The sequence below is a fragment of the Neovison vison genome, chromosome 5 (assembly GCF_020171115.1).
Source record: "Neovison vison isolate M4711 chromosome 5, ASM_NN_V1, whole genome shotgun sequence".
NCBI classification, from domain to species: domain Eukaryota; kingdom Metazoa; phylum Chordata; class Mammalia; order Carnivora; family Mustelidae; genus Neogale; species Neogale vison.
In genome coordinates, this window is record NC_058095.1 from 27,991,833 (window position 1) to 28,013,229 (window position 21,397).

Below are 21,397 nucleotides of genomic sequence, written 5' to 3' on the forward strand. Positions count from 1 at the left end.
CTACCTTACTATAACAACTTCCTAAATGGTGTCATTGCATCCACTCTTGGCCCTTCTCAAATCCAATCTACTACAACCAGAATGACCTTTCAAAATGCCAATCTGATTATGTCATTTTCTCTAGGTGTTCAATGCCTTTACACTGTATTTCAGTTGAAACAAAAATCATTAACATTTATGGAACTGCATCATCTGACTCTATCCACCGCTTTAGTCTCAACTCCAACTTCCTGTGCTCTGATAACATAGGCCTTGCAGTTTATTGTCACAATCCTTTTACCACAGAACCTTAAACACACAGGTTCTAGAATTATATTGTTTAAGTCCCCAAACCGGATGTACACAACATACTAACTCTGGGAAGTTAACTTATAGGAAAGAAACTTAATCTCTCTGACCTCAGCCTTCCCAACTCTACAATAGGGGAAATGATAATATCTATGTCGGGGGGGGGGGGTGTATTACAGAGGTTAAATAAAATATGTATAGAGAACATATTGCTCATAATCAGTAAGTACTTCATGCCAAACTCCTCTACTTTATTTTCTTATTTTTCTTGACTTAAATTTTTATTTTAATTCCAGTACAGTTAACATACAGTGTTACAGTAGTTTCATGTGTACAATATTCAGCAATTCCATACCTTACTCAGGGCGCATCATAAGTGTACTCCTTAAATCCCCACACCCTTCTCCCTTCTGGTAACCATCAGCTTGTTTACTATAATCAAGAGTCTGTTTTCTGGTTTATCTCTCTCATTTCTTTTTCCTTTGCATGTTTGTTTCTTAAATTCCACATAAGTGATATCATATGGTATTTGTCATTCTCTTACTTCACTTAGCATTATACTCTCTAGCTCCATCTATGCTGATGCAAATGGCAAGATTTCATTCCATTTTATAGCTCATTAATATTCTATTTTGTATATATATACCACCTCTTTTTTATTCATTCACCTATCAATGAACATGTGGCTACATCGATAATCTAGCTTTTACAAACAATGCAGCAATAAACATGGGGTACATGTATCCCATTCAATTTATGTTTCTGTATTTTGAGGGTAAATACCCAGTAGTACAATTACTGGATCATAGGGTAATTCTATTTTTAACTTTTTTTAAGTTTTATTTACTTAAGTAATCTATATACCCAACATGGAGTGTACAGACCCCAAGATCAAGAGTTGTATACTCCTCTGGCTGAGCACCCTATTTTTTAACTTTTTGAGTAACCTCCATACTGTTTTTCACACCAGCTGCACCAGTTTGCATTCCCACCAATAGTCCACAAGGGTTCCTCTTAATCCACACCCTTGACAACACTTGTTATTTCCTGTCTTTTTTATTTTAGCTGTACTGACAGGTATGAGGTGATATCTCATTATAGTTTTGATCTGCATTTCCCGGATGATAAGTGATGTTGATGAAGCATCTTTACTCATGTGTCTGCTGGCCATCTGTATGTCTTTGGAGAAATGTCTGTACATGTCTTCTGCCCATTATTTCATTTTTGTTTTTTAAAGATTTTTTATTCATTTATTTGACAGACAGAGACCACAAGTAGACAGAGAGGCAGGCAGAGAGAGAGGAAGGGAAGCAAGCTCCCTGCTGAGCAGAGAGCCCAACGCGGGGCTGGATCCCAGGACCCCAGAATCTTGACCTGAGCCAAAGGCAGAGGCTTTAACCCACTCAGCCACCCAGGCACCCCACTTTTCTCTTTTCTCTGTAAGCTCTATGCCAAGCTGGGATTTGAACTCATGACACCTGAAATCAAAAGTCACATGCTCTACCATTTGAGCCAGGCAGGTACCCTTCCTCCTCCCCATTTTTTAATCAGATTACTTGTTTTTTGGGTGTTGACTTGTATCAGTTCTTTTATGTATTTTTGGATACTCTTTATCAGATATGTCATTTGCAAATATCTTCTCCGATTCAGTAGGTTGCCATTTAGTTTTATTGATTGTTTCCTTCACTGTGCAGAAGTTTTTTATTTTGATGTTGTCTAAACTCCTCTATTTTCTTCTATCTCTGGTTATCATCTCCAGTGGGAAACTTCCCAACCTCATTCTTCTTTAAGGCACAATTAACTGCTTTTATGTGTGTGTGTAATGCTTCTATAAGGTTTGCTTATACTCAATTAACACATCTCACCTCACTGTTTACTAATCTAGCTCATCCTACTACTAGGTGAGTTCCTTAAAGGCAGAAGCTCTCTTATTGATCTTTGAAACTGATGTAACTAACACAACGATTCTGATAGGCATTCATGAAATATCAGAGTGAATACAGGAATCAGGTAAACAATGAAAAATATGGTTTTAATACAAGAATTTTGACAGTAAATAAAAAGATTCTATGTACAGTTATGGTTTTTTTCAAAGTATGGTATATAGCCACCTGTGTAAAAACTGCCCAGTATGCTTTTAAAATGCATACCTCTGGCCCCTCATCAACCTACAATTTTTCATAAACTTTTTTTTTTTGCAAACCAAAGGTTTAAAGTTCCTAGACTAAATAATGAATTAACACAATTACAAGATATAATTTAAGAAAATGACTAGTACAATGGTCAAACATTATACTTCAAAGTCCTTAAGAGTAATGAAGTCATTTAATAGAACCTACTATTGAATCAGAGTCAATTATTTGTAAGCCAAGACTACTGGCAGGTTGTATCCAACATTTCTGAGAATGTGGAGAATAGGAGAATCTGAGGGAAGGATGCCTGGGTGGCTCAGCTGGTTGAGTATCTGCTTTCAGCTCAGGTCATTATCTCAGAGCCCTGGGACTGAGTCCAGCATCAGCCTCCCTGCTCAGCCGGGAGCCTGCTTCTCCCTCTGTCTTGTACTCACCCTATTTGTCCTCTCTGTCTCTGACAAAGACATAAAAATAAATAAAATCTTAAAAAAAAAAAAAAAAAGAGAGAGAGAGAGAAAATCTAAGAGATAAAATACAACTGTCTGGAGATTATTTCTAACAGGATATTCTCTTTAACCTAGATTGGTGCAACAATTAAAATATAAACAATTTAATCTACATCAAATTATGCCTAAACCTGAGAAGCACTAATAAACAACAAAATATAAACTACTTGGACTATTTAGGATATATGTGCTCTCAATTATCTCCATTACAAGAGCACCTGGGTGGCTCAGTTATTAAGCATCTGCCTTCCACTCAGTGGGATCGAGCCCCGTACCGCATCGGGCTCCCTGCTCAACAGGAAGCCTGCTTCTCTTCCTCTCCCACTCCCCCTGCTCATGTTCCCTCACTTGTTTTGTCTCTATCAAATAAAGAAATAATTAATTTTTTAAAAATCTCCATTATATATTCCACTATAGTAAGATCCACCTTTAAATTACATTTCTAAGCTTTGTGTTCTCCTTAATATCCCCCCCCCCCACAAAAGGGATGCCTGGGTGGCTCAGCTGGTTAAGCAGCTGCCTTCGGCTCAGGTCATGATCCCAGCATCCTGGGATCGAGTCCCATATCGGGCTCCTTGCTCTGCAGGGAGCCTGCTTCTCCCTCTGACTCTGCCTGCTCTCTGTCTGCCTGTGCTCGCTCTCGCTCGCGCTCTCTCTCTCTCTGACAAATAAATAAATAAATAAAATCTTTTTTTAAAAAAAATCCCCTCCCCCCAAAACCACAATTTAACATACACATATTTTATGACTTTCCTTTCAATAATTACGCAACTGACAAACTGTGAACTAATATTTGCAGAGAAAATGAGTCAAAACAAAACAACCCCTGCCTTTTTGTCATTTTTTTGTTCAAATAGAAGAAAAAGCTCTTGTGAGTTTTCCCAAATCTCAATATACGGTTTTCCTTCAATACTTAAGTACAGTTACAAGATAAAAATTGAATTTTTTTACTGTCAACAAGATCTGGCATATTGATTAGATCTTAAAATCGCTTTCAAAATAAAAATTGAGCATACTGTGTGACATATAAACAGACTCAGAACAGCAAAATTATAAAAGGTACCTTAGATATCCTTTAAGTCAATATTTACATTATGGATAAGGGCATGAAAGGTTGAGTGGTTACCTAAGGTCAGACTAACAGAACTGGAATTAAAAATCTAAATTTACTAAATGCAAGGTAATATCCTGAACTGCATCCTGGAATAGGAAAAAGGACATCAGGGGAAAAATATGGATAAATCTGAATAAAGTCAATAATTTAGTTAATAGTTTTGTATCAATATTAACTTCTTAGCTTTGACAAATATATCCATTGTTATTTAAAACATTAATATTAGAGGAAGCTGGATGAAAGGTACATGAGAACTCTCTATACTAGCTGTAATTTTTCTGTAAATCTAAAATTTAAAAAATAAAAACAAAAGGCTTACTTTAAAAACTCTAAATCTAGGGGCGCCTGGGTGGCTCAGTGGGTTGGGCCTCTGACTTTGGCTCAGATAGTGATCCTGGAGTCCTGGGATCGAACCTCACGTCAGGCTCTCTGCTCGGCGGAGGGCCCCTTTCCCCTCTCTCTCTGCCTGCCTCTCTGGTGCTTGTGATCTCTGTCAAATAAATAAATAAAAATCTTAAAAAAACAAACAAACAAACAACAAAAAAACCCCTCTAAATCTAAAACTAATTTCTTGACTAAGATCAGGGCTATGAGATCAAGCCCCATACAGGGTCCCACGCTGGGTGTGGAGCCTGCTTAAGACTCTCCCCCACTCTCCCTCTGTTTCCTATCCCCTCACATACTTGAGCGCTCATGCGCCCACACTCTCTCTCTCTCAAAAATAAAAGAGAAAGAGAGAGAATGTCAGTTCATTCCTGATATCACTATCCCAGGAACTCCCAGGCTGACTCTCCGACCCTTCTTTTGAGTCTATGAGCAATTTGGTAGCCTTACAGTAAGTTTCTCTTCTCCTTAAGACACACAAAGTCACTCTTCCGCAGGCAAACAAAGACCATAATGGATACAGCACTCTTGACACATTTAAGATCTCTAAAGCACCTCAAAAGTATAACGCAATCCTCCTGCTCAAAAATTTTAAATGACCTAAAACTTCCCACTACTGGAATCTTCTCTAGGGGAGCTTTTCAGGGTTCTCCCCATCTGGGTCCAACAGACATTTCTGAACTTATTTCTCACCAATGGCATCATATATAGTAGTGTTATTTTCTCCATATGGAATGCTATCCCACCATCTCTGCCTATGAATCTTATCCACCCTTCCAAGTCTACTTCAATTGTTCCCTTGTGTGTAAATTCTTGTCAACTCCACTAACACACCAAGATACTGTTTAAAAAAAAAAAAATCCCGGGGCTCCTGGGTGGCTCAGTGGGTTAAGCCGCTGCCTTCGGCTCAGGTCATGATCTCAGGGTCCTGGGATTTGAGTCCTGCATCGGGCTCTCTGCTCAGCAGGGAGCCTGCTTCCCTCTCTCTCTCTCTCTGCCTGCCTCTCTGCCTACTTGTGATCTCTCTGTCAAATAAATAAATAAAATCTTAAAAAAAAAAAATCCCCACACCACTTTGCAGCTATTTTATTACATATTCTGCATTCACTTATTTCTGTGTGGATTATATTCTTCCACTGACCCCACTAACTCTTCCAAAAGGCAAAAGAAGGAGAATAAATATGTCAAGTATGTGCTGTCACAATGTAATCAAGAATAGTATCTCCCAGGGTGCCTGGGTGGCTCAGCTGGTTAAGCTTCTGCCTTCAGCATTGACCACATGAGAGCTAAAAAATTATTAGAAGAAATAATGACCAAAAATTTAATTTTGATGGAAACTATAATCCCACAGATTCAAGAAACTCAATAAACACTTCCACAGTAACTTCAAATGAAGATGAAGGTACAGCACAGTAAACTTACTGAAAAATCAATAATAATAAAAGTCTTAAGACTCGTCAAAGAAGACATATTTCCCACAGAAAAACAAAAATAAGAATGACCGCTGAATTCTCATCTGAAATTGTGCAAGTCAAAAACATAATGGCATGATATCTCTCATGTACTTAAAAAAACGGTCAATGCAGACTACCAGATGCAGTAAAATTTTACTTTAAAATTGAAGGTGATTCTACACACCTATCAGAATGGCTAAAATTAAAAAAAAAAAAAAGCAATTATAACACCAAATGCTATGAAATAAGCTAATCACAAAAGGCCAAATACCGTATGATTCCTTTCAAATATTATATAATTCCAAGGGGTTGGGGAGAGGGGGAAACGAGGAATAATTTTTTAATTGATACAGAATTTTAACTGGGGAAAGATAGAAGTTTTGGAAATGGCTGGTAGAGAAAGTGGCACAACAATGTGAATGCACTTAATGCCAAAGAACTATACACTTTTTTTTTTTAAGAGTTTATTTAGGGGCGCCTGTGTGGCTCAGATGGTTATGCATCTGCCTTCAGCTCATGGCCCCAAGGTCCTGGGATCGAGTCCCATGTCGGACTCCCTGCTCTACAGAGAGCCTGCTTCTCCCTCTCCCTCTGCCTGCTGCTCCTCCTGCTTGTGCGCACTCTCTCTGTCAGTCAAATAAATAAATAAAATCTAAAAAAAAAAAAAAAAGATTTTATTTATTTGATGGAGAGAAAGAGAGAGAAAGGAGAACACAAGCAGGGGAAGTGGGACAGGAAGAAGTAGGTTCCCCGCTGGGCAGGGAGCCCCACTCGGGGCTCAAATCCTAGGACCCTGGGATCATGACCTGAGCCAAAAGCAGACACTTCACAACTGAGCCACCCAGGTGCCCCACACAGAACGATACACTTAAAAATGGCTAAAATAGCGGGTACTCAGAGGAAAGCGAGGAGGTGGTGGCGGTGGCCAGCAGCGGCTAAGTTGCTTCGAGGGGAGTCCAAGATGACCGGTTCTAACGAGTTCAAACTGAACCAGCCACCCAAGGATGGCATTTCCTCGGTGAAGTTCAGCCCCAACACCTCCCAGTTCCTCCTGGTCTCGTCCTGGGACACGTCGGTGCGCCTCTACGACGTGCCGGCCAACTCCATGCGGCTCAAGTACCAGCACACCGGCGCCGTCCTGGACTGTGCCTTCTACGATCCAACAGTGTCCTTGGGTGATAGTCCGAAGAATTTTTTTTACCCCCAGAAAGCCCAGGTGCTGTTTCGGAGCAGCTTGAGCTCTTTTTGTAAAATAATCTAACCCTGTTATTGCCGTGCTGTCTAATAAATCAGAGATTCAGAACCAAAAAAAAAAAAAAGGCTAAAATAAATTTTATGCTACATATATTTCCCACAATTGAAAAAAATGCTAGTGAAGATATGAAGAAACTGGATTACTCACATACTGTTAGTAGAAATATAAAGATATTTATTTATTTGAGGGAGAGAGAGAGAAAGAGAGCACAGAATACATGCTAGGCAGAGGAAGAGGCAGAGAGACAGAGCCTCAAGCAGACCCCATGCCCAGCGTAAACCCTGAAGCAGGGCTTGATCCCACAACCCTGAGATCATGACCGGAGTTGAAACCAAGAGTCCAAGCCTCAAATGAATGAGCCACCCAAGCTCCCCTCATTAGTAAAAATGCAAACTGTTACCGACACTCTAGAAAAGTATGGCAGGTTCTTACAAAACTAAACATGTATGGTATAGGACCCAACAACTGAACTCTTGGATATTTATCCCAGATAAGCAAAACATATTCACACAAAACCTATAACACTTGTATGCTTGTACTTCATTTGAAGTAACAAAAAACTGGGAAACACCCAAACATCTTTCAGTAAGTAAATGGTTAAACAAAACATGGTACATACATACTGTAAACAACTACTATGCAATAAGAACAAACCACTGGTGCATTTAACAACTTAGATGAATCTCAAGCAAATCATTCTAAGTGAGAAAAAGCTTATTTCAAAAAGTATAAACTGTGTAATTCCACACAATCTCTAAATGTCAAAACTGTAGAGATAAAGAACACAAGTGATTTCCAGGAGTTGGGGTGGGTAGGGGAGAAAGGTAGCTGTGACAATAGTGGCAGCACAAGTGAGCCTTGTAATGGAACTATTTTGTATTAACTATGATTACTGTCGTAGGAATCTACACGTGATAAAACTGTACAGAACTAAATATATATACATAGAGGAGCGCCTTCAGCTGGGGTTGAGTGACTGCCTTTGGCTCGGGTCATGAACCCCAGGTACTGGGACTGACCTCCACACTGGGCTCTCTGCTCAGTGGGGAGCCTGCTTCTCTCTCTCCCACTCCCCCTGCTTGTGCTCTATCAATGAATAAAATCTTCAAAAAACAAACTCACACATAAAAGAGTTAAGCAAAACTGGTGAAATTTGAATAAGGTCAAGTGAACTGTATCAGTGTCAATTTTCTGCTTGGGATATCACACTATAGTTACCCAAGATGTTACCACTGGGGGAACCTAGGTGAAGAGTCGGTAAGATCTCTCTGTATTATTTCTCATAATTGCTTATGAATCTACAATTATATCAAACAAAGGGTTTCTTTCAATTAAGGTTAAATAATTATCAAGCAAAACCTGTGAGAATTCATTAATAGCAGATGTGCACTATAAGAAATGTTAAAGTAGTGTGCCTGGATGGCTCAGTTGGTTAAGCGCCTGCCTTCAGCTCAGGTCATAATCCCAAGGTCCTGGGATCGAGCCCTGCATCTGGCTCCCTGCTGAGTGGAGAGCCAGGTTCTCCCTCTTCCACTCCCTGCTTGTGCTCTCCCTCTTGCTATCATTCTTTCTCAAATAAATAAACAAAATCTTAAAGAAAAAAAAAAAAAGGAGAAAAATATGAGAGTACATACCCAAAACTGAAAGCAGGGGCTCAAAAGAGATACTTGTATACCACTATTCATAGCAGCAATACTCACAAGAACCAAAAGATAGAAACAACCCAAAATCTCTCAATAGATAAATAAACAGGGATGCCTGGATAGCTCAGTTGGTTGGGCATCCGACTCTTGATTTCAGCTCAGGTCATGATCTCGGGGTCATGGGACTGAGCCCCACGTGGGCTATGCACTCAGCACCGAGTCTGCTTGAGATTCTCTCTCCCTACCTCTCTGTCCCCACCATCTCTCTCTCTTTCTGTCGAATAAATCTTTAAAAACATAGATGAACAAACAAATGAACATGTGAGATACACACACACACACACACACACACAAAATGGGAGTTTTCAACCTTTTAAAAGGAATAAAATTCTAAGATATACAACTACAAAAATGAGCCATGAAAACATTATGCTAAGTGCAATAAGCCAGACCCTGAAGGACAAATACTGTATGACTCCACTTAAATTAGCTACCTAGAAAATGTAAATGAACAAAGACAGAAAGAACAGAGGTTACCAGGCCCAGGAAAGGTGGGGTTGGGATGGAAGCTGTGCTTTAATGAATACATAGATTCTGTTTTGGATGATTAAAAAAAAAGTTCTAGAAATGAATAAGGGCAATGGTTACAAAACACTGTGAGTACATTTAATGCCACTGAACTATACACTTTAAAATGGTTCATTTTATGTTATGCATATTTTAACACAACTGTTTAAAGAATGATGAAATGTTACCAAAGATGAAAAGGGATTATTTCATAATGAGAAAAAGACAGTTTGAGAATATATAATGAGGGGTGCCTGGGTGGCTCAGTGGGTTAAAGCCTCTGCCTTCGGCTCAGGTCATGGTCCCAGGGTCCTGGGATGGAGCCCCATGTTGGGCTCTTTACTCAGTGGGGAACCTGCTTCCTTCTCTCTCTCTCTCTGCCTGCCTCTCTGCCTACTTGTGATCTCTGTCTGCCAAATAAATAAATAAATAAAATCTTAAAAAAAATAAAATATAAAAGAATATATAATGATCCTGAGCACCTGAGTGGCTCAGTTGGTTAAGCGACTGCCTTCGACTCAGATCATGATCCCAGGGTCCTAGGATAGAGTCCCACATCAGGGGTGAGCGGGTGTCCCTGCTCAGCAATGAGTCTGCTTCTCCCTCTTCCTCTATCCCTCCCCCTAGCCCACTCATGCCCTCTCCCTCTCACTCAAATAAAATCCTTAAAAAATATTTAAAAATTAAAAAAATTAAAAATATACAATTCTAGGGACGCCTGGGTGGCGCAGTTGGTTAAACGACTGCCTCCGGCTCAGGGCGTGATCCTGGAGTCCCGGGATCGAGTCCCCATCAGGCTCCCAGCTCCATGGGGAGTCTGCTTCGCTCTCTGACCTTCTCCTCACTCATTCTCTCTCTCACTGTCTCTCTCTCTCAAATAAATAAAATAAAATCTTAAAAAAAAAAAAAAAGTCCAACACTTAACTGAAAAAAAATATATATATATACAATTCTAAATGTGTATGTACCTAATAAAATTTCAAAATACATCAAGAAAAACTGAAAAGAAAAAGACAAATGAATAATTCTAGTTGATATTTCAACATTACTCTATAGTTGGGCAAACGGGAAATCAGTAGGTACACAGAAACTTACACTCAAATAACTTGACCTAATTCACATTTATAAAGCACTCCATCTGACAAAGAATACACATTCTTCTCAAGTGCTTACAGAACATTAACCTAACTACACCATACACTGGGCCATAAAACAAGTCTCAACAAATAGAAAGAACTATAGTGGACTCTCTGACAACACAGAATTAGAAATTAAATTAGAGGAGTGTTCCTATATATTTGGAAATCAAAGAATTCTAAATAACATATGATAGGGTACTAAAGCTGCTGCCACCAAATCTGAATCCAACACTGCCCTCCTGCCCACCTGCCTGCCCAGAGGTGTACCTCAATTCCATATGGTTCTAAATCCAATATGGCAACTCTCAAGGATCAGCTGATTCAGAATCTTTACAAGGAAGACCATACCCATCCCCCCGAATAAGATTTCAGTTTGTTGGAGCTGATGCTGTTGGCATGGCCTGAGCTGTCAGTCTCTTAATGGATGACCTGACAGATGAACTTGCTCTTGTTGATGTCACGAAGACAAACTGAAGGGAGATACGATGGATTTCCAACATGACAGTCTTTTCCTTGTACCAAAAATTTTCTCTGGCAAAGACTATAACATGACTGCAAACTCCAACCTGGTTATTACCACGCTTGGGGCATGGAGAAATGCATGGAGCAAAAAAATTTAAAAACAAACAAACAAACAAACAAAACTGCATGGAGCATTTCTCTCATAGGAGAAAGCCATCTTAATTTGGCCCAGCATAAAGGGAACATCTTTACATTTATCATATAGCCTAAACTGCAAGTTGCTTATTGTTTCCAATCCAGAAGATATCTTGACCTACATGGCTTGGAAGATAAGCAGCTTTCCCAAAATACCTTGTTACTGAAAGTGGCTGCAATCTGGATTTAGTCCATTAGTAATGCCATTACCTAATGGCGGAAAGGCTGGGAGTTCACCCATTAACTGTCATGGGTGGGTACTTATGGAGACTCTAGTGTACCAGTATGGAGTAAACATTGCTGGTCCCAGAAAAACCCATGCCCTGGTTTTGGCACTGATACAGATAAAAAAAACAGTGGAAAGAGGTTCACAAACATGTTGTCAGTTGACAATGCTTATGAGGTGATCAAATTGAAAGACTATACAATCTGGGCCACAAGACTGGTGGATCTGGCAGAAAGTATAATGAAGAATCTTAGGTGGATGCATCCAATTTTCACCATGATTAAGGGTGTCTATGTAATAAAAGATGATGTCTTCCTCTGTGTACCTTGCATCTTGGGACAGAATGGAATCTCAGATGTAGTGAGGGTGAATTTGACCCTTGAGACAGAGGCCCATTTGAAGAAAGGTCCAGATACACTTTGGAGGGTACACAAAAAGAGCAGCTGTTTTATTTTTTAATTTTTTTTAAAGATTTTATTTATTTGACAGAGATCACAAGTAGGCAGAGAGGCTGGCAGAGAGGCAGGCAGGGGGGAGGGGGAGCAGGCTCCCTGCTGAACAGAGCCGGATGCAGGGCTCAATCCCAGAACCCTAGGATCATGACCTGAGCCAAAGGCAGAGGCTTATTAACCCACTGAGCCACCCAGGTTTCCCCCCCTTTTTTTTTTTTTTTTTAAGATTTTATTTATTTGGTAGAGAGAGACACAGCGAGAGAGAAAACACATGCAAGGTAGAAGGCTTCCCGCTGAGCAGGGAGCCCAAAGTGGGGCTCAATCCCAGAAACCTGGGATCATGACCTGAGCTGAAGGCAGAGGCTTACTGACTGAGCCACCCAGGCTGTAACACCCCAAGGGCTGCTGTTCTGAAGTTTTCTAATGTTGTACCACTTAACTGTCTACACTACAACAGGATTTTAGTAGGAAGTTGTGTATATTATTGTCCTTATTATCTGTTAACTCTAGTAATATTAAAATGACCTAGGAAAAATACCAGTTTCCTAAAGTTACAGACAGGAATAGTTCACAAACCGTTGCGGCTATATCCAATGCTGGATGATACCTATCTCATGTATTCCTGAATTGGTTAATGTAAAATAGTCCCACCACCTCTGCCAGTGTTGCATATGCTGCAGTTCCTCTTCAAATCAGGTATGTATTTACGGTGTGTTATTTAACTCCTGGTTCCTTCACCCAACATGTCTAGTCCAACCACATCCTGGGATACTTGAGACACTCCTCCTCTGCCCCTCCCTGCTGAGAGAGAGAGAGAGAGAGAGAGAGAGAAAGGAAGAAAGGGAGGGAGGGGAGGAGGGAGGGAGGAAGGACATCAGTTCTACATAAACTTGTCTAGCATATAAACACTTAACTTATGAAGTCAACAATACCATGATACCAAAACCAGGCATGAACAAGAATCTACAGGCCAGTATCTCCCATGGATATGAATGCAAAAACTCTGAACAAAATATCAGCAAGTAGAACCCAGGAACTTATGAAAATAATAATGTATCATCATACTAAGTGGAGTTCATCCCCAGAGTGAAAATCAATCAATATTAACTCACTATATTAGACTTAAGAAGCATAATCATATGATTTCAGCATAAGGAAAAAAAAAAAAAAGGCAGCATTTGACAAAGTTCAATTCATTCCTGGCAAAAACTCTCAGAAAACTGAAAATAGAAGGAACTTCCTTAACTTGATAAAGAATATCTACAAGAGCCCTAAAGTTAGTATCATATGCAATGATGAAGGACTAAATACTTTCCCATATCAGATACAGAACAATGCAAGGATATCCATTCTAACCACATCTATTCAAGATCATACTGAATGATCTAGCCAGTGCAATAAGGAAAGAAAAAAAAAAAAAAAAGAGGCAGGGGAGGAAGAGAAGGAAGGAAGGAAGGAATGGTATGCATTCACATTAGAAAGAAGAAATAAAACTGTCTTTCATCATAAACATAACTGTCTACTTAGAAAATCCCAAATAATCTATAAAACAGCTACCCGAACTTAGTAATAAGTCAATTTACCAAGGTTGCAAAATACAAAGTCAATACACAAAAATCAATTGTATTTTTACAAAGTTATTAACAAAATTGAAATTTGGAGGGAAAAAAGTAACATTTACAATAACACCAAAAATCTTCAAATACTTAGGGATAAACTTAATAAATATGTACAAGATTTGTATGCTGATAACTACAAAGCACTGATGACAGAAATCAAAAATAAACTAAATAAATGGAGAGATATACCCTAGTGGTAGACTGGAAGATTTGATACTGTTAAAGGGTCTCCAAAATGACAACTCAATTTGTCCTGCGAATGAAAGAGGGGTATGTCCTCAAATTCTTTGTATCAGGAACCCACTTATCAGGTGGTTGACTTCCAAAGAGAACAGTTCATCTACAAAAGGAAGAGTGGTGGCATCTATACCATAAATCTAAAGAGAACCTGAGAGAAGCTTCTGCTGGCAGCTCGTGCCATTGTTACCACTGAAAACCCAGCTGATGTCAGTGTCCTATCATCCAGGAATACTGGCCAGCTGATGTTTGCTGCTGCTACTGGAGACACTCCTATTGCCAGCCGCTTCACTCTGGAAACATTCACTAACCAGATCCAGGCAGCCTTATGGGAACCAAGACTTTTGGTGGTTACTGATCCCAGGGCTGACCACCAGACTCTCACAGAGGCATCTTATGTTAACCTGCCAAACCATTCTGTGTTACAGACTCTCCTCTGCACTATGTGGATTACCATCCCTTGCAGTAAGGGAGCTCACTCAGATGGTCTGATGTGGATGCTGGCCCAGGAAGTTCTGCACGTGTGGCATCACTTCCCATTAACATCCATGGGAGGTCATGCCTGATATCTACTTCTACAGAGACCTGGAAGAGACTGAGAAGGAAAAGCAGGCCACAGCTGAAAAGACTGTGACCCAAGAGGAATTTCAGGGTGAATGGATGGCTTGAGATCCTGAGTTCACTACAATTCAACCTGCCGTCACAGACCAGTCTGAAAGCATGCAGGTGCTCTCTGTGCCTACTCAGCAGTTCCCTACTGAAGACTGGAATACTCAGCCTGCCACTGAAGTCTGGTCAGTAGCTCCTACCGCTCAGGCTACTGAACGGATAGAACAATCAATGAGTGGTCTTAAGCTGCTCTTCTACAAAGGCAAACAAAATGGAAATAAAGTTGATGGAAAATAAAGTTTCTTAAAACAAAACAAAACAAAACAAAATAAATAAATAACCTAAATGTAAACCCTCACAATTTAAAACTTCTATATGAAAATACTGAACAGGGGCGCCTGGGTGGCTCAGTGGGTTAAGCCGCTGCCTTCGGCTCAGGTCAGGTAATTAATCTTGGGGTCCTGGGATCAAGCCCCGCATCGGGCTCTCTGCTCAGCAGGGAGCCTGCTTTCCCCTCTCTCTGCCTGCCTCTCCACCTGCTTGTGATCCCTGTCAAATAAATAAATTAATTTAAAAAAAAAGTAAGTACTGAACAGAAATTTTTTGTGATCTTGGTTTATGCAAAAATTTCTTAGATATAAAACCAAAAGCACAAACCATAAAAGAAACTGATAAGCCAAACTTCATCAAAATTGAAAATGTCTGTTTTTTTAAAGATAATATTAATAAAAAATGAGCACAAGAGAAAAGATTTGCAAAACACGTACCTAGTAAAGGGCTTAATCCTGAATATATAAAGATTCATAACTAAATAATAACAAACAGCCCAATTTTAAAATGGAGGGAAGGAGCAAATAATTTGAACACTTAGCTAAAAAAGAAATACAGATCGCAAATAAGCACAAGAGACATCAAGGAAATGCAAATCACAATCACATAAGCCTCTTCCCCAAGATATGGGCTAAACTTAATGACTCACTTCCAAAGAAACAGTAGGAAAAGAGAAAAACAGTAACTTCACAGCAGTGAAACCTAGCAACACTACATTAACCAAGTGAGGAAGGCTAATATCATCAGTGTTGTAATGTGGATATCATGTACCTCCTGAGAGATGTCCTGGGGAAGACACTACACATCCATGGTATTCTTTCCAAAAGCCCATCACCTCAAGATAATCAGGAGAAAAATATCAGACAAAACTAGATGGGAGACATTCTTCAAGATATGTAGCGAACACTCCTCAAGACTATCAAAGGTATGAAAAATAGTAAGAATACAAAGTACTGAGATACTATCACATTTCAGAGGAGACTGTGACAGAAAGAGAACAGATTAATGGAAAAGTTGGTGAAATCCAAATAAAGTCTGCAGTTTAATTAATATGTAACATACACGTGTCAGCTTGGGTTTCGATGTAAGTACCATGAAATGCAGTCTCAGGATATTAATTAATTAATTACAAAGGGGAAAATAATAATTACAGTGGAGAAATATGGAAAACACCACTTAAGCAAATGAACCAGGTTAACATTAACAGTAATAAGACCTATCAACATCATGTGTCATATCCCTGACATAATGCACTGAGAAGGAATATATATCATTCTGCAGTATTCTTAACAAATACATATCCTCAAACTAATCATGAGAAAACACTAAACCTGCCCAAACTGAGAGAAATATTTAAAATAACTAACCAGTACTCAAGTGTTAACATTTAAAAAAAAAAAGTGTCAAGGTCATAAAAGACAAGGTACCATCACAGATTAGAGAAGACCAAAGACACATAACAAACTATAATGTGAGATGCTGAAACTGAGAAGAGTTATTAGTGAAAAAGTGGTAAAATTCAAGTAAGGACTAAGGTTAAGTTTATAATATTATACCAATGTTGACTTCCTTGTCTTGGTAATTATTCTATGGTTATATAAGATTAGGCTGAAAGGCATATTTGAACATTCTACAAACTTTGCAACTTTCTGTAAGCTTAAGATTATTACAAAAAAATTTTAAACACATTATAGTGCATCAATTAAAAAGCTGGAAAAAAATATGAAAAAAAATGCCCAATTCTAGTGAATCTCCAAACTTAACAACCCCTTAACTCTGAGAGCTATGTATTAAAATGACATCCCAGCACTTACTTTCATTTCTATAATTAATCTAATGGAAGAAATATTAAATCTTCACAATACTTACTCCACAGTTAATGAATTTTTTTTAAAGATTTATTTTATTTATTAGGGCACCTGACTGACTCAGTTAAGCATCTGCCTTCAGCTTAGGTTCCTGGGATTGAGCCCCACATTGGGCTCCCTGCTCAGTGGAGAGCCTGCTTCTCCCTCTGCCACTCCTCCTGCTTGTGCACTCTCTGTCAAATAAATAAATAAAACCTTTTTAAAATAATAAATAAAAAAATTATTTATTTGACAGAGAGACAGACAGAAAGAGCAGGGTGACGGGCAAAGGGAGACAGGGAGACCCAAGCTGACTCTGCACTGAACACACAGCCAACTGTGGGGCTCGATCCCATGACCCTGAGATCATGACCTGAGCAAAAACCAAGAGTCAGATGTTCATCTGACTGCACACCCAGGCACCCCCCAAAGTTAATCAATTTTTATGATATGGCAGAATATTAGCAAATAAGAGGACTGTTTTATTCTAAGCAATTACTGTAAGAGCTCTTAAGGACAATCACACACAAAAAAGCAAAAGATCCATAAAAAATGTAAAAACTGAGAATAAATATCAGTTTTTATCATTATGTTGAAAGAATTATCATAGCAAATCATTAAAGTTTAATAATGCTCCATGTTCCAATGTCCAAATATACATAGTAACTCATGGGGGGAAAAGGTACTATAAGATCAAGCATTCTTCTATCATGCTTAAACCACTTGCTTTCATTTAACTAGACAATATCAAAACCAAAATAAGCATAATTCACTCAATATTTACCAGGACTTCACCAATTCCCAGGCACCACCCTAGATGCTGGGGATTCAGAAATGATTAGATGGGAAAGGCAAATAAAGGAACAACTGGAATCTCATTTAGCAAATATTCTTTAAATAATAAAAGATGAAAAAAAAAAATAAAAGATGAATGAAAGATAACCCTGCCTTGGGGCACATGGGTGGCTCATTGGGTTAAGTGTCTGACTCTTGATTTCATCAGGTCATGATCTCAGGGTTGTGACATCAAGCCTTGCATGGGGCTCCACATTCATTCTCTCTCCCTCTCCCTCTGCCTATTCCCCTGCTCATGTATGCACACACTTTGCTCTTTCTCAAATCTTAAAATTAAAAAAAAAAAAAAAAAAGGCAGGGAGCCTGGGTGGCACAGTTGGTTGAGCAACCAACTTGGTTTCAGCTCAGGTCATGATCTCAGGGTCATGAGATTCCTATGAAGGAGCTGCTCACTCAGCATGGGGGTCTGCTTGAGATTCTCTCTCTCCCTCTGCCCTTGCCCCCACCCAACTCATGCTCTTTCTATATAAAATCTTTAAAAATAAAAATCTTAAAGAAAAATTGCCCAAATTCAGTGTATACATTTTGATGAGTTTGCACATAACCATACACTTGCTTATGTACCATCACAGCAACCAAGGTACTAAACACATCCATCACCTCCAAAAAGTTCCTTGCGTTCTCTTGTGGTGTGTGTTTCTTTGTTGTTGGTCAGAACATGTAACATGGAGCTACCCTCTTAACAAATTTTCATATTTACTAATGAAAGAAAGGAACTGAGAATTTGTCTGTTCCTGCTTTTGTTCAAAATACGGTAGGAAAAATAGTCACATGTAAGATTCACGATGCCCACCAGGTTTAATAGGAAAAAAACTAATGTAGTTATTCCATAAGAAGTCTTAGAACAGTTGATCCGGGCGCCTGGGTGGCTCAGTGGGTTGGGCCGCTGCCTTCGGCTCAGGTCACGATCTCAGGGTCCTGGGATCGAGTCCCGCATGGGGCTCTCTGCTCAGCAGGGAGCCTGCTTCCTCCTCTCTCTCTCTCTGCCTGCCTCTCTGCCTACTTGTAATCTCTCTCTGTCAAATAAATAAATAAAATCTTAAAAAAAAAAAAAAACAGTTGGATCATCAGAAAAGGAGTGGTTACATACTGGAAATTAAGTTGAATACACACATTGTGTGGTTTCTTCTATTAATGCAAGCTGAAGTTACACATTTGTCATCTCAAAGCCTTGTTTAATTTTAAAACTGAATAAAATATTTATTTTTAAAGATTTATTTATTAGAGAAAGAGAGCACATAAGTGATTACAAGGGGGAGAGGCGAGGGAAGGAATCTGAAGCAGACTTCCTGCACAGTGCAAAGTGGGATGTGGGGCTCAAACTCAAGACCCTGAGATCATGACATGAGCTGAAATCAAGAGTTGGCTGCTCAGTAGGAGTGCAGGTACTCCTATTTACTTTATCTTCTTTCAAGAACTTTATTTGACAGAGAGAAAGTACGAGCAGGCAGAGTAGCAAGTAGAGAGAGAAGGAGGCTCCCCACTGAGGAAGGAGCCTGGCTTGATCCCAGGACCATGGGAACCCGACCCGAGCTAAAGTCAGTTGCTTAACCAACTGAGCCACCCAGGCACCCTACTCCTTTTTACTTTTAAAATAAACTCTACCCTCAACAAGATGGGAGTGGGAGGGAGACAAACCATAAATGACTCCTAATCTCACAAAACAAACTGAGGATTGCTGTGGGGAGGCGGATGGGGTTATGGACATTGGGGAGGGTATGTGCTATGGTGAGTGCTGTGAAATGTGTAAACCTGGTGATGCACAGACCTGTACCCCTGGGGAAAAAAATATATTATATGTTTATAAAAAACAAAAAATTAAAAAAAATTAAAAAAAAAAAAAGAAAATATGACTGGACAATTCACAACAATAAATAAATAAATAATAAACTCTACCCCCAATATGGGGCTCAAACTCATGACCCTAAGATCCAGAGTCACATGCTCTACTAACTGAGCCAGCCAGGCACCTCTTGAGTTAAAAAAAAAAAAAAAAAAAAAAAAAATTTAAAATTTAGTTATTTATTTAAGAGAAAATGTGCACACACACTAGCAGGGGCAGGGGTAGAAAGAGGGAAGCAGACTCCCCACTGAGCACAGAGCCCAACATGGCTTGATCTCAGGACCCTGAGATCATGACCTGAGCTGAAAACAGGAGTCAGACACTAAACTGTCTAAACCAGTCAGACACCCCTTGAGTAAAATTTTTAAAACTGATTTGAGATTTTATTGTCCCGCCTTAGATTATATTCAATGCCATGTTTCGTATTTTGGAGAGGGAATTTTTTTTTTTTTTTTTTAAGATTTATTTGTGGGGCGCTTGGGTAGCTCAGTCATTTGGTGTCTGCCTTCCGCTCAGGTCCTGATCCCAGGGTCATGGGATTGAGGCCCACATCAGGCTCCCTGCTTGGCAGAAGGCCTGCTTCTCTCTCCCCCATTCTCCCTGTCTGTCTCTCTCTCTGTGTCAAATAAATAAATAAATAAATCTTTTTTAAAAAGATTTTTTTATTGTAGTGATCATTTTGCTATACAAATATTAAATCACTATGTTGTATACCTGAAATTAATATAATGTTATACATCAACTATACTTCAATTTAAAAAAAGACGTGTTTGCAGAAGTAATCTATGATAAAGTCAAAACAGATGTGGGATGGATGGTTGTTGAGGGGGAAGGGACAAGAGGGAAACTTCTAGAATGTTAGAAACTTTTTACAGCTTAATTTGAGAGGTAGATACATTTGTAAAACTTCATTTGTACAGTTTACTGTTTGTATATTTTACCACAACTGAAAGAAAGATACATAAATAGCCGCCAGATGATACAGTGCCTTTGTAGGTTTGAACAGGTAACAGGAGAGCGGAGTGTTAGGAAATAAATCACAGCAGTATGTAAGAGGAACTGAAATGCAAAAGGAAGACAGCCTTTATCTTTTTTAAAGATTTTATTTATTGAGAGAGAGAGAGAGAACACAAGGAGAGAGATCATTTCAAGCAGACTCCACAATAAGTGCAGAGCCTAAAGTGGGGCTTTAAGATAAAAGAGAATTAAGGTAATAATACTAATACTTATATAACACAATATGCCAGGTACTATTCTAAGTGCTACACAGTAATAACACATCCAATCCTCTTAATAACCCTATATAACAGATATTATCCTTTTACAGATGATGAAACTGAGGCCCACAGATATTAAGTAATTTGCTTAAGGTTACATAGCATTGAGAACATCCATGATATTAAACTTACTTTAATATTAAACTTACTTTTTTACCACTACATACATACCTGTGAATATACAACAAAACAAAAACCAAGATAAACTAAAGTATTATTCTCAACCCACTAAAACAGTGTTTACAGGGATGGGAGTGCATCCAACAGCAACTTCCCTTTTTCCCATACTGAAACTGCAAAGTCAGCACCATCCTCTCACCAATTTCAGTCTGCATCCCCACCTGACTATAAACCTTACTCAGAAAGGGCACCATCTGCATAATCACCCTTACATCTTCTACTTCAAAAATGAGGTTTCACAAAATAAAAAGCACTTTCTCACAAGAACATTAAAGGTCCTTGGAAAAGAGAATAAGGGATGAAACATATTCCAAAGGAAGAAACCCCATGACTTCATAATCTACTAGATGAATACAAGTGAGGGAAGAGGTTAAAAGAATCAAAAACAATCCCAAAGTTTCTAGCTTGCAAGGTTTTAGAAGGCTATCAACCAAAATAAAAACAAATGGCCACAAAAGGCTTGCACACAAATGTTCCTAAAAGCTTTACTTATAATAGCTAAAATCTGGAAATGATTCAAATATCAATCAACAAGTAAAGAGATAAATTATGGTATAACCAAACACTAGAATATTACTAAGGAACTAATGATAAATGCAGCAACATACTTATCACAGACATTATGCCAAGAGAAAGAAAACAAACAAAAAAAAAAACATACTGTATTTCATTTCTATGACACTCTAGAAAAAGACAAATCTAATTCAGAGTAATAGAAATCACATCAGTGGCTGCCTAGGAACAGACTAAGGTAAGCTGATTGCAAAGGGGCCTAGGGAATTT

At 38.9% G+C, this 21,397-nt stretch overlaps 1 protein-coding gene and 2 pseudogenes across 1 annotated transcript in view; 2 read left to right on the forward strand and 1 right to left on the reverse strand.

Annotated features, from left to right (window-relative positions):
- The window catches only part of TAOK1 (TAO kinase 1), a 166,706-nt gene that overhangs the window by 129,461 nt on the left and 15,848 nt on the right, over nt 1–21,397 (reverse strand). The gene's annotated exons all lie outside the window — the stretch shown is intronic.
- On the forward strand, nt 10,619–11,848 carry LOC122906388 (annotated as a pseudogene).
- Nucleotides 13,243–14,615, forward strand: LOC122906387 (annotated as a pseudogene).